Source organism: Crocodylus siamensis, chromosome 11 (genome assembly GCF_052110815.1).
Source record: "Crocodylus siamensis isolate JL-2025a chromosome 11, ASM5211081v1, whole genome shotgun sequence".
NCBI lineage: Eukaryota > Metazoa > Chordata > Crocodylia > Crocodylidae > Crocodylus > Crocodylus siamensis.
Window position 1 is genome coordinate 11,134,062 of NC_143405.1, and position 14,655 is coordinate 11,148,716.

Here is a 14,655-nt window from a genome sequence, read left to right on the forward strand (position 1 = left end):
CTGTGCATTAATATGCAGTAAATAATCTGGCATAAATCTGATACCTGCATAATCTGGGTATCAAATTGCCACTTAAATCAGTGTACGTAAATGCAGGAATGCGCATATGAAGACACACTCAGTATTCTGTAACAATGTCAACAGATTCCTATCAAACTTTAGCCAAGAAGCTGGGAAAAAAGGCAGGGGTGGTGCAGCAAACTTCTTGAGTTTGACTATGTAGCTAATCCGAGGTGGGCAAGCAGTAAGGTTTAAACCCTTGGAACCTTAGAACTAAAATCATGAAGTGCTAAGGGCCAGATATTTAAAGATATTTAGGTGCCTAACTCCTAGTCAAATCACTAGGAGTTAAGTGCATAGACACCTATAGTAACATGGCCCTGACTCCCTTTGACAGATTTATAAACGTCTCATGCAGACCAACCACTAGAGACTCCTATCCCTCTCCATGGATTTCAGCCACGCTGTTTCAGCCTACATCTATGTATATTAAAGACTACACATCTGTTCTCTTCTAAGCAAAAATTGCCTCCTTTCCTCCCATGCAAGCAATGGGCAGTGCATTCTGCGGGGATAAGTGACAGAATTCATCCCTTGCCCACTGAGAGGTGGTGCAGCGCAGGTTTTCCACGGCCACAACTCCACTCACCCAAACAGCGACTACACCCACTCCGCACTGCCAGTGCTGCCACTCGGCTCGGAGTAAGCACAAATTTAGTCTTCCTGCCTTACCTGAGACCAGCCTCTTTGAACCTCATCTGCAGTGTACGAGCCATTCCCCTTGTACTGCATCCCTTTGTGCTGTTCTTTGCATTTAACAGCTGCACAGGCTTTTGTTGCTTTAACACTATCTCCATCTTAGCACTATGTAACCCAGAAACCAGTGTTAGGTGCATGCAGTGGCCTGATCTGCTCCCTGTAGTCTGGAACCCCATCTGTTAAAATGGTGGTTGGCTTGAAGCCCCTGCAGCCAAGTCCCACATTGTTACGCAGCAGTAGCTCCTCTTTGCATCCTTGCTGAGTGTCAGTGTGGGAGGTAACTGGTGCTGATGGGCTTCCATACTTAGGTGGATTTCACAGTTCAGGCCTGAGAAGTTTTCCATTAAATTCAACGCAAACCTTGCTGGTAGTGTTTAATGGGATTCATGTCAGGATTTCAATGATCAGGATCTTAAATAGGTTTTTTTTTTGTTTGCTTTCTAAATAAGGCATGAGCCCACTTTAAGCATAACTTCCAGCCAGCAAACACTTGTGTCGTGTGAGAACAGAGATATCTGTCCATTTTCTGTCCTGGTACCAGTGAGCTAAGTGGGCATGGGAGCAGCACCCCCAGGCAAAGCCTTGCCTCTGGAATTTCTCAGTTCCCAGGATTGCATGGTGGCATTTCTCCATAGCACGCTCACTTACATAGAGTTCATAGATTTCATAGACATTAGGACTGCAAGGGACCTCAGAAGATCATTGGGTCCAGCCCCCTGCCCCAGGGGCAAGAAGTCAGCTAGGGTCAAAGTATCGCAGCAAGATAAGCATCCAAATGTTTCTTAAAAGAGTCCAGAGTTGGTACTTGCACCACCTCTGGAAGGAGTTTATTTCAGGCCTTGAGGGGCTTGGACAGTAAAGAAGTTTTTCCTTATGTCCAGCCTAAAACCATGTTGAAGGAACTTGTGACCTTTGGACCTTGCCATCTCTTGGGGTGCTCTGGTGAACAGGTGTTCCCCCAGATCCTGATGCACATCCCTTATGTACTTATAGGCTGCCACCAGGTCCCCCCTGAGCCTGCGTTTTTCCAGGCTGAAGAGTCCCATGGCTCTCAGCCTCTCATCATAAGGCCTGTTTTTTCCCCTTCTGATTATGCATGTGGCTCACCTCCAGACTCTCTCAAGCTTCTCCACATCCTTCTTGAATTGTGGAGCCAGAATTGGATGCCGTACTTCAGCTGCGGCGTCACCAAGGCTGAGTACAGTGGGAGGATGACATCCTGCGATTTGCTTGAGAAGCATCTATGGATGCAAGCCAGCGTTTTATTTACTTTACCAGATGCAACATCGCATTGGTGGCTCATGTTCATCTTGTGGTCAATTATGACCCCCAAGTCTCTTTGGCCATTTGCTAGTGAGCGTAGCGCTGTCGAGCCTATAAGCGTGCTGCGGGTCTCCCCCCACCCCGTCCCCTCCAAGGTGGAGTACCTTTCATTTTTTTGTATTGAAGGTCATCAAGTTTGTATCCACCCACTTTCTAAGCCTATCCAGGTCAGCCTGGATCATAAGCCTATCCTTGGGTGTGGACGCTCTACTCCAAAGTTTAGTGTCATTGGTGAACTTGGCCAGTCCACTTCTAACACCGGTGTCCACATCGTTAATGAAGATGTTGAAGACCAAGAAAGCAGCGCACACACAGAATCCACCACTGTTCCCATGCCTGCCAAGTGGTTAGCTGATCCTCCCTACTTAATCTTCCCAGAGACAATTACATCTGCTAGAATAAACCTGGTTTCTATAGTCCTAGAAATAAATGCCAACTCCTTTGAGGCAACAAAGAAGATACCTAATACCCTCAGTTGCTTTTTAGCCTAGCATAGGAGCACACCAACTGCCACCTTGCCCGACTTTGATACCCCTCTCCTTCTTGTCCCCCCATCTGGATTTTTCCCCCCACATATTTTACTTTATTTTCACATATAGATTTTCTTCTAGACTGGAAAGTAAAACCTATAAAACACACAGCTGTTGTACATGATTTATGCCGTATGTCAGAATTAAAATGAGCCGTGTTTATTGTTATTCTCCATGGGACGATGCAAGAGCTATGCAGAAGGGTCGTCTTATTCACGACAGCTTAGCTCAAGGTCTCCCTTGTCTGACACGAGTAAATTTGGATTTTCCCTTTTGCCCCTTGGCAGTCTTGAGCGTGGGACTGTTTGGGTACCAAAGGACATTTGCACTATACAAGGGCCAACTTCTAATCTGTACTCCTCTCAATGTCATGGGGGAGGGGTGTCCAGGGTATTCAGATTTAAAATCTGGATCTAATCCAACCTCTGTTACTTTGGGTCTGGGTCAGAGCCAACCTTTTAATGGGCCTAATTTTCCAACTTTGATCAAAATCTGATCAGAAGAGTAGATTTTAGGAGATTTTCAACCGTCTTTGTAAAAAACAAAGCAATTCTGGGAAAATAAAGAAATTTATGAGATTTGCTTCTTCTAATCTACACCTAAGAATAAATCTACTCTCAACATCACTTCCCTTAAAAAGGCCAAAGCCAAGCAAGAATTTGTTAGGAAATAACTTCCTACACATTCAACCTCTTTTTCCACTTGCCAAAAGTTTGCTGGTAGATGGCAACATCCTCATCTCCAATAATTCAAATGAATCATACGACTCTGTGAATGTGGGTTAGCATCAGAATTCAGTATTCACGATTTGAAGTTCAAGATGCAGGTTTAGCCGTAATGGGTTACGCAAGTCACACAGTCTTAACTCTGTTGGCCAAGTGGATAAAGGTAACTTCTCCAGAGAATGGCTTGAGAGGCATACCTAGGATTTGAATCTCTCAGTGCAGAAGGATCAGAATGAGGGAATTTTAGAAAGTTGAATAATTCATTCCTCTCTGTGCCAAAAAAGCCTTGCTGGAGATGGCATTTTGGAAAAGTCAGAGTCCTATAAGGAATCCTTATAAAGCAATGTCCTGCTGCATGCAGAGTTGCGAGTGTAGTGCTTTTTTCCATAGCACTCGCACAAGTCTGTTACATGTACATAATCCTAGCTACTAGAAGTGCCGACCAAGCTTTTTCAGTCTTGTTCAGAGCTGCAGCTGAGAGCTTTGGGAAACCAATGTCAAGGATGCATCTAAAAGCATCGTGTGCTACAGAGTGCAGGGCATGGTGGCACCTTTTAGACTAATTTCTTCAGAAATGCATTATCTATAAAGTGCCACTCTTCCTTGCCTTCTGCCTTATTCAGACAAACATAACTAACTCCCTTTCTCTAATCATATGGAACAACTGCTGACTACAAGCATGTATGTGACTAGATCTAGTCTGGTCACTCATACCAATGTAAAAGGATAACGAGGAAAAAATGCAACTGACCCACATCCTTCTCCAAAAAAATGGTGATACTTCTGGAAAATCTCTCCTCCTGGCTTCTACCCCCATCTGAAACACAATAGCATCATTTGAGAAGGTGACACCAGGTGGTGCTATTACACAGAGCTGTGCAAACCTCTGCATTTTCTACTGGCTGGATGAATATGGGAAAAAAAAGTTTTGGGGAAAACTACAAAATGTCTCGTTCAGTTTTCAGAGCTGGTTTTAATACTTTTTCTAAAATACTGTAATTTGGAAAACTCCAAAATAAAATGCAATTCTAAGCAAATAAACAGCTTCTGAAAATATCAGCAAGAAACATTAGGGCGTTTGCCTTTTGTTTTGTTTTTCATTGAAAATATCTGCCAAATTGGATGCAGATTGGCCAACTGAAAAGAGCACTTGTTGGTGAACCAAGTATTCATCTAAGAAAGAGTCATCCAGCTCTGCTGTTAGGCTTCCAGGTTCCTCCTCTCAGTGTGCAATGAAGTCCTTAGTTTGGGCAGAAACTCTTGGGGTGATGCCAGTTATCCTCACTTCAAAGTTTTGTATAGAAGCAGCTGTGCTAGTATCCATTTCCTCCCCTCCTTGATCTCTGCTTACAATCAGTTCTTGGGACAGAGCTGTTCCATGGGACCCAACTGGACCGATATGCCTGAAAGAAGGGATTTCTTACATCTCTGTTCTAGGACAGACTTATTTGTTTAAGTCAAAGAAGCTACACTTAATGCCCTGTGGCATTTTAATCCAAATATGACTTTTTAATTTAAAGGGTAATGTACTTTTTGGGGGAAAAGAAGTGGTGGGGGGGGGAGGATTTGAGAGAGAATGGTGCAAATAAGCCAACTGATGAAACATACTCCTTAATTTTAGGACCCAAAGCTACTCCAGTACTACTTCTTCAGTAAGGCAGGAGGGATCATAACACAGAAAAGAGCCAGCGCAGCTGGAATGAAGGCTGAAGTGGACAGAGGCAGCAGAGATCCCTCAGCTCTTAGTGTTTATACTTGGTTTTAACATTTGTGAAGCCAAGAGGTAAATGAACGGACACCAGCATCAGTAGAGCAGCACGTCTGTTTTGTAGCTGGGGTCAAAGTGCCTTTCCAAGGACTGCCATGCATCCTGTCCATTAACTGACACAAATCCTCTCCCGGCTGCCAAGCCTTTCTATTTTTTTCTATTTTTACGGCAATCCATTTGCAGCAGAATTGCCAAAGGCCTTTTCCTGACACAGGGCCATTGGTTACAGAGAACCTGATCACTCTGCGCTGGGGTGTGGGCCAGGGTAACATTAAAGAAAAAAAAGTCAGATTTCAGATTGCTATTACCTAACCCTGTGCCATTAAGCAGATGTGGTTGGGCAACGTTTTCTAAACACCGGTCATTCTGCTTCAGCTGCTGCACATGGAGCTAAACCTGTACTGCTACATAGAGAAGACAGGATTTCCATGGACGGTAGAGCAGCCAAGGAAGGGCTCTTTCAACCTCTGAAAAAAGATGGCTTATGTTATTAAAATCCACTGGAAAGAAGTATGCAGTCATCACTTGAACGCAAACTTTTCCGAGCAGCATCTGAAAGATTTTTGTATTTGCATCCTCAAAGAGTTTAAAAACTCAGGACTGTTGAATGTCTGCTTGGCTACTTAGTGGTGAACTGCTGCTTACTTAAGACACGCAGCCTTTCTGAGTTCAGTACATCCATCCAAGCAACAGATTTTTTTATTGAGTCAGTTTGTTTAGAACCACAGTAAAGTTTTGTAACAAACCCTGCAACCCTTGTGTCTGATGTCTGTCTCAAAACTCAGCCCAGGGTCACAAAATCCTTCCCAGGGACTTGGACCAGGGGTCACGCGAGCCTTTAGAGCTGCAGTTGGTTTAGAGCTGGCAACATTGCAGGGTTTGTTCACACATCCCAAGACATGTGGCATATTTCTTAAGGCTTCGGCTTGCAGAATCTGGTGCTTATGCGAAAAATCTGTTTCTAGTCCTTGGGGATATGGAGCAAAGCTTGAAAACATGAATCCCTAAAGGTTTGGAAGCAAGAAAGCAAATAAAGTGAACATAAAATGTTAATAAAGGGAAAGTAAAACGTTATCATTTTTAAAAATGTTGTGGTTTCTCAAGACGTGACTTCATATCTTTAAACATTTGGGATTAACCATCCGGGGATGCTTTTGGATCACAGTTATGCCAAATCTGACAGATTTGCCACAGAACCCTGATACCGGTTTGTTTGTTCTGACATTTGGGATGCAGTCCAAGAGAAGTACAAAAGGGCACAGGGGTAAAATAAAACAATAGGAAAATGTGTTGAAATCCTGTAAGTAAAAAAAATGGAAATGTTCCTTCTCGAAACAGAGCCATGCTCCAAACGTCTGATCCCTATCCAGAGTTTGAAATCCACCATATAAGTCGGGGCTATTCAGATCCATCTTTTTTTGTTTGCCCCAGAACAGGTACCAGGATTGGACGTGGTATACAGGTGCAGGTCGGACCCAGTCACCCAGGGGATGGGGAGCACTGGATTTTAAGCCCCATCTCTAACTTACAAAAGTATTAAACCAATTTGTGGGGGAAACCCACAACCAACACAGCCAGGAGACTCACTCCAGATATGCTCCAGAACCGCAGCAGCAGCTTGCCCTGAAGTCAGTTTAGAAACAGTGGCTACAATTTAGGCCTTGAAAGAGAGTCATACCTGTGATTGCTCTTTAGCTTCACTAACATCATTTGCTTTCCAGTGCTCAGATTATCTTGCTCTTTTCATCCTTGACTTTTTTTTTTCTCTTCCCCCTTCACAGTAGCTCTTTCATCTGTTTTCAGTGGGTGCTGCTTTACCTAATTAATTGAGGACTCAACAAGTGCACTTTCTAATTAAAGCAAATAAGCCCGAGCTCGGAACAGTGGCCTACAGTGTTACCCAATGTTCCTTCCTCAGGAACAGGATATCGCAGGCTCCACCTCTTCTGTTCCAACTTAATGGATTAAACTAATAGAGCACAGCAAAAAGGCTCCGGGAGGATCATTTAAAAAGGATTCTGGAATCTGCGGCGGTGGGAATTGATTGATCATTACAAAGAAGTTTAAAGGGACCTGACCCTCAGTGAATGAAGTAAGTAGAAACAGGCTCGAGACATCTGGCAAGTTAACTGAGCCTCCAAGTCTGAAGTTAGGCTTGAAATCCGGAGACACTTGTACATAATTGCCATCTTGCCAGGATGTGAGCCTTCCTATCCTGCTGCACACAGTTCTCGGCGTTTGATTTTGCTCACTGTAGAAAACATTTCTCTAATACACTTGTGACACGGGTGAAGGGACAGAGGCTAGCACAGGCCCTTACTTCAGTCCTACGCTGTTTAGATTTCTGGAACGAATTAATTCCCTCGGGGCATGCTCTGAGGCACAGAACCAGATTTGCAACAGTCCCACATTCCTGGCATGTCCCAAGAAACGTGAGTGAAACCACTTCAAGGGCATTTCCCCTCTCCCCGTCTCTTGACTGATGCCTCAAGTCTTTGGTTCCTAACGAGGCTGAGTGTGATTTTAGGGAAGATGCTGCCAGACCAAGGTTCCCCACAAAATATTAGGTTTTGTGAGTGGAAGTGGGTGGGCTGGTGTGTTCGGGAACGTTTCTCCTGGGAATGCACATGGCCTGGGGGGCTGGACCCGATGAGCTGCAAGGTCCCTTCCAGCCCCTAACATCTATGGATCTATGAACCTTAGGCACCAAACAGCTTGAAAGGATCTTGACTGATTGAAGCGAATTCTTTTCTTTTCTATCATCAAGTTGTCAAACATCATTGAATTTCTAAGGGGAAATACCAAGAATTGTAGATATTAGGGTTCGGCAGCATAAGATAAAACACTAGACAGCACAGGTACTCCCATGGGTAAAGAAAGGTCATTGTTTAAGGATGTGCTCTCCCTGAATAGCATCCATCCAAGGACCTTGGGATGCTGTGCAAAGAATTTGTTCAAAGTAGTGTGAACATCAGACTTATCCAAGGTTCATCAGTGTGAATGGAAGGACTCTATGTACTTGGGGTTTTGGATCTGGATCTACGTTAAGTACAAGGGCCTTAATCCAAAGCCCAGCAAAGTAAATGGGAGTTTTCATTTCCTTTAGTGAGTTTTTAGATCATGCTATAGGTCTAGTTCCACCCTAGCAGTCATGTTTGAGGCACTAACAGTAATCTGGAGGGGAGGCTGGAGTAAATTAAATCGTTCCAGAGGTAAAGAAATGGCAAGGATACAAATGGGATGGCAGAATTATATTCTCAGCAAGCTGTAAACTCCCAGCAGCAAAACATGAATGTAGAAAACAAAGAGTTGACACTCCTATAGCAGTGGTGGCCTTAGGGTTGTTGGGGCCATGGGCAAGACAGTCATTTGGGGCCCCTTAGAGGCTTAATTTTGATGACCTATAAGCAAGTCAGACATTTTTAGTTTCAATTGCTCTTTGCCTTACCCATGAAACTGCAATGAAAGTATCTTGACACAATATTGATAATACAAATATTCAGCATAATTCATTTTTATTACAACTGGAGTGGAGAATATTACATAATACACTTCATCAACACAACACTCTGAACACACGTCATAACAAACCTATTTAATTGAGACACATATTATGAATATATAATGGCAGATTTTAGCACCAAAATAAATTGAAGTCAATGGTCAATCCATTGCTCCAAACCCCTATTTCTATAATCAATATTCATAAGTTGGAGAAAGAACAAAGTTTTTAATAATCTGAAGAAAGAAAGAGGTTTTTAACATTGAGCTACATTCTAGGTACATTCTAGGTTTAAAATCTGGGGCCCCCTAAAGTGTAGGGCCCTGGGCGGTCACCTGGTTTGCCCTCCCCTAAGGCCGCTACTGCCTATAGTCTCCCACTCTCCTGGACACTAGACAAGCAGTGAAAAAAGATGCATTTACCACACTCTGTTCCTGTCACCGATAAACATCATTCAGAAAAGGTCTCATTCCTCCTGGCAAAATGAATTTCAATTTATATAAATGCTGGAAAACAAACACAGTGGGCAGGGAAGATCTAGAATCAGCCTGCCATTTTAAACCTAAGATTCATATTCATTCTAGAAGCCTGCTCATAGATCCTCATTCTCATCCGCAGAACTGAAACAGGGAATCCATCCATCCTCAAAACTTGGTTTAAGTTTGGATCTGGTTTCTAACTTAGCAGTGACAAACCACATACATGTTTGTCATATGCTCTTTGATGCAACTACCCCTTTCATGTACAGCTACTTCTGGACAGTGTTTAACTAGAGAAAAGTTGGATGCACAGATGTGCTGCTTATATTAAATGTGTATTTTTGACCATTTTTAAAGGAATGAACATCAGTTTCTAAGCCTGAAGCTGTCACAGTTGTCGTGCTGTGTTTCATCGTTTCACAGAACAGAGCGCTCTTTCTTTAGACGCGAGCGTGTTCCAAAGCTCCCAGAATTACATTTCAAGATTTATGGGTCCATTTATCTTTCCATTGTGTTGCATTACACCCATAAATAAATTATAACTCTCTTGAATGCAGGCAATCCTGGCTGCCTGGATGACCAGAGGAATGAAGTTGCAGAGTAGATGGTACAGAATACGTTCAGGATACGTACTCATAACACCCATAGAACAAGCCACTGCTGCTATTTGGTACTTTGTTAGCACTTTCTCCTATGTTATTAATTCATCTAAGAACCTTTTCAGATAATTTTTTAAAATAATAAGCCTTCTCTGTTGAACAACTTCCTATTTATACAACTGGAGACTTAGTAGGACTTAGAGGGAAATAATGAATGTCCACAATGGGCTACATCTCTTGTTTGCATATTTTTATTCCTCTCTTGCCAAAGCAGTAGGCTTTTCATACTCCCTTCCTTCCCGCCTGGCACTCTGACCACTTGCAGGACAAGTCACCAGTCTTCGTGCCCGCCACTAGGTGTTGGCTTCTGGTCATTGCTTTGCTGTCCTGAGCTGATCTTTATATTCCACATGACTAGCCCCAAATATATTTCAGCTGACTCGGTGGCCTTTCTATTAAAATCTAAATGAATCACCATCAGTTTATATAGGGAGAGAGGGAATCACAAGTTGCTGCTTATGTCAGGCTCTGTTTGTCCAAAAGGCCAAAATATCCACCCTTGCTTGGGTGTTTTAACCACTAGCATCACCAAAAAAACCTACTTCAACAGCATGGGCATTTTCATGCGATTTCCTTAGCCAACAAGAAAATAAATACCCTGAATCACTCTTGACTTCTCTCTTTGTGGCAAGCTCCTAAGAACAGCCTCCTGGCTAATTTTATTATCCATCCCCAGGCTGTGTTTTTTGGAAATCCTTTCTGTTTATTTGAAATCCAAGTGCTGGGTCAGTGCCCCTGAATATTTTTATTCTGCTAATAGGGATACTTTGTCTTTGACCAATCTGAAGAACAGGGATCTAATGAAGATAAAGCCACAAGAGGGTTAGGACTCAAAAGTCTGTGTTATCTTGGTGTCAGCTTGCTCCAAGCTACTGTTACATACAACGACCTACCCAAGTGATCCACAGTAACCTCAGTGGATCATAAGAAAAGACAAAACTTCCTTTTGCTCTGGCAGATTTAGATGACAATTTTTACTGCTCTAGTCATTTATCATAGTCTCATCATTGATGGGGCACAGAGGGGGAGAGGTAAAGGCGTCTCATTATGGCTCCAGAGGTATGAGTAGAAGCCAAGTTCCAGACTTGCAGTGAAGGCTTCCAGTGGAGCTGGTTGTGGTTTTCCAGACTGTGCAGACTCAAAGGCCAATAGCAATGATGCCATTGATTACAGACACCCATGGGTGGCCTTTAACTCTTTCAGTTCACTGCTACACATTCCGAGCACTCAGAAAAATGTCAAGCATGAAACAGTGGGAATCGGGTGGTAGGACTAGAGCCTGTATCCTTCAGCACCAGAAGTGAAAATATGGTTCTGCTAAAGTCACTGGGAATATCGTCACTGACTTCAGCAAAACCCGGATGAAACCTCAGGTCCCCACGTAACAAAAACACAGATTTGTTCTAGTACCGAGAACGTGAGCTGGTAAAAAGGCGGAGATTGCAAGCATCTTTCCAACAAATGTATTGCAGTTCAGCACTGACCCCTGATATGTATCCTTGATACGGTGAAATGACAGAACATGTAGATTAGAAAACACCATGTGAAAAGCGCCCCTTTATGTGACCAAACACAATGCGCCTCGACTGATGGAGCATCTCCCCTCAGATGTAAGTTGTCGTCATTATACATTTAGTTTACATATAAAGATTCCCTTGTAAAATTGAAGCAGGGACAAGGTGTTGTAGTTTTTCCTTTGAGGTAGCAGCTAGGCAAGGTCAACAGTCAATATTATGTCCTTGCTCACAGTCAGTCTTGCCTAATTTGTACAGTGTGTTACCTTCACCAAGGAAGTTATTCTGCAATAAGGACATAGCTTTGTTGGCAGTAGGTACAAATTGAGAGACCATTTGGCAATGCTCTAGGCATGGTCCAAGCATCCAAGCAGAGCAGTCTTGTTCTAGAGAGCTTACAGCCTCTGGACAGCCAGACAGGCAAGAGACTGGATTAGAAAGGGGGAAATACTTTTGCCTATTTACATGCAAGTCAATGTAATTCACTGCAGGCAACATGGTACAAGTGGGGATTTAACACCCACTGTTTCCAATCTGTACTAAGTTAAACACTGGATTTTTGCAAATTTAAGTTGTGCTCCCTCAGAGGGATGCTGTTATCAATACTGCCCAGAGGAAACCAACGTTGTGCCTAGTATTACCAACAACAGTAATTCAGAGCACTGAGTGGCTATAATGCATTTCTAAAATTTCCTGGATACAGTGAGTACCTCAAAGTGTCATTTTGACACCACAGACATTTTAAACAAAAGCTGTGAGACCTACTGCACTTCCAAACCACAGGAATCATCACCATCTAGTCATTTATAGTGCCTGATATCTACAGGCGTTCGCAGTGAGAAGGTCCTTCCCACAGGCCTGAGGATGATCCTTTCACCTGCTGGAACCCAGAAGAGCTGGTTATTAAGAAGGGGCTCAAGATGCATGGGGCTCTCCTGCCATCTGGGAAAGGTTAAGGCTTTGTTTTACTCGTATTAGGCATTCATACACGTGCTCCAGGAGTGGGGGCGGGGGCACTTTAATTAAAACAGCTCCAAGAGCCGCTCCAATTAAGGCAACTGGAGTGTCTCAGCATCCCTGCGCTTCAAAATGGCAGCAGGGGCACTTTAAGGCTCGTGGAAAAAGCTTTAGTTAAAGCACCCCCAGCACCATTTTGAAGCGCAGGGATGCTGATACACAAGACACGGAGGCTGGCCAGAGCGTGCTAATTAACACACTCCAGCAGACTTGATCGATCGAGTCTGGTCCGACATGCTGTAAATACAGTTTGTGGGAGCGGCCTCTCCACACAACTACAGGCACCCATTGCTGTTTGTTTGGGGCAAGGACTATGGGGAACAAAGCCAGCCTGTGAGGCAGTAGGCAACCAACCTGCTCACAGCTACCTTTCTGATATTAGAGGTTGCGGGGCTATCTGGATTGTCTCTTAACACAGTAAAACCATTGGCAGGCTGGTTCAGTTGCTGTCCAACTAACACAACTCACGTACACATCCAGCCCCAGATCTTTGTGTCATAACTTTGCAGGCTAAGTTAGCCGAACAAATGCAGTGTGAGATGGAGAAGTGGTTTCTTTAAGACTATGCTACACATTTCACGGAGCCAGGCAGTAGCAGCCTGTGCCGTCAGTACATCTCCTTTCCTGCTTTGCTTTTTAATCCTAGGGAGTCCAACCATAAATGAGAGAAATGTGGCTGGTAATCTTCAGTACAGTCCTCTAACTTGGTGATTTTCAACCAGGATGCTGTAGCACCCTGATGTGCCTTGAGATCCTTTCAAGGGTGCCCCAGGATGCAATGCAATGTTAGCATGCTTCAGTGTGCAAACATTATTGACAGAATAAACCCAGAGAGTTCAAATAGGAATCAATAGTGTTAAAAGCATTCAGATAGCTGTGGGCTATCTGAGTTCTCTGTGACAAAAAAACTGCTCTATTCATCTTCCGTAGTCAAAAAATGAGTGAAAATTAAGAGCTGACCTTTTTCAAGGGGTGCCTGCAGTCTAATGAGGGGTGCCTCAGATCTAAAGAAGTCGAGAATCACTGTTCTACGTAGAACCCTTGGACCGTGACCTTATTACTTGCACTGCAGTAGTGCTGAGGGTCCCAAAGTATGGGCCAGATTGTGCTTGGTGTTTTATAAACATAACCAAAAGCTGGCCCCACTCCAAGAAGCTTGCTTTTTTAACATGTGTTATGCAGGAGGCTAGACTAGATGTTCCAAGGTCCCTTTCTGGCATTCAGATCTGTGATTTAAAATTGAATATGAACTAGCTGCATGTTGTTACTGGCTCTATCACTCTTCAGGCTTACATTCCAGTCTATGGCCATGCATGAAGAAAAAGGAAAAAGAAGGAAAGAGAGTACCAGAGATCCTCAGCAACTCATTTAAGCTGGTGGGATTCAGAAAAGTAGAAACAATGTTGTGTACTTGTTTAAAAGCACACCCCTGCACCCCAACTTAAATGCAAATATCAGTGCTGAGGGATGTTCATAAGGGATGCAAGGGCTTTAAAGCTCCTTGTAGTTAAGGGCTGGGTGAAAAACTGGCCCTATTGAAGTTAATAGCAATATTGCAACTGACTTCAATGGTCAGGATTTTCCACCCTGAAGGTTTAGAGATGATATTCTGCCTACAATGTTGCAAGCATCTAAGAATCCAAGTAGATTAATTGTGCAGACTCATCATTTCCCTACAGTTAAGCATATGCCAAGGTATTTGCAAGTCTGGGCCTTTAGATAAGGAAGCAAGGAAGGATGCTTTTGTTGTCAGAGGTGTGAACTAGGATTTATGAGATCTCAGGTAAAGATTCTCAGGAGATCTCTGGTTCTCTGCCAGACTCTCTCATGGGGCTTCCTTGGGTAAGCCAATCACTTTCTATAAGGCTCAGCTCCTGTATTGTAAAACTGTGATTATGCAGATAATAATTACAAGCAAATGAAGATATTACCAGGTAATAGTTGGATTATTAAGATTAGTGTAGGGTCCATTTGTAGGATCTTGAAAGGTTTTTTTGGGTAGGGGTAATTTTTTCAGTATATGTGAGCATGTGTATGCCTGTTTGTGTATACAACTCATGCAAGGGGGTCCAAAGCCCCAATCACAGTCCCTAGGTGCTTCTTTAGTACAAGTAAAAATGTAAAGTTATCTTTTCTGAACAGACACTTACATATTAGTATCTGGGTACACCACAGATGGCATGGACAGAAAGCAAATAACATTGCCCCAAAATAATGAGCAAATAGATGTGGGAGGCAGCATGATATTAAAAAGTAGGGCTTCTAAAGGAACTATTTGAAACTATTTTGAAAATCATGGGTGTGCCAGGTTGGGGAGAGGAAGGATGTTTGGAAGAAAGAGTCCAGTTTTTATGTTGGCAACACATGGTTTGGAAACCA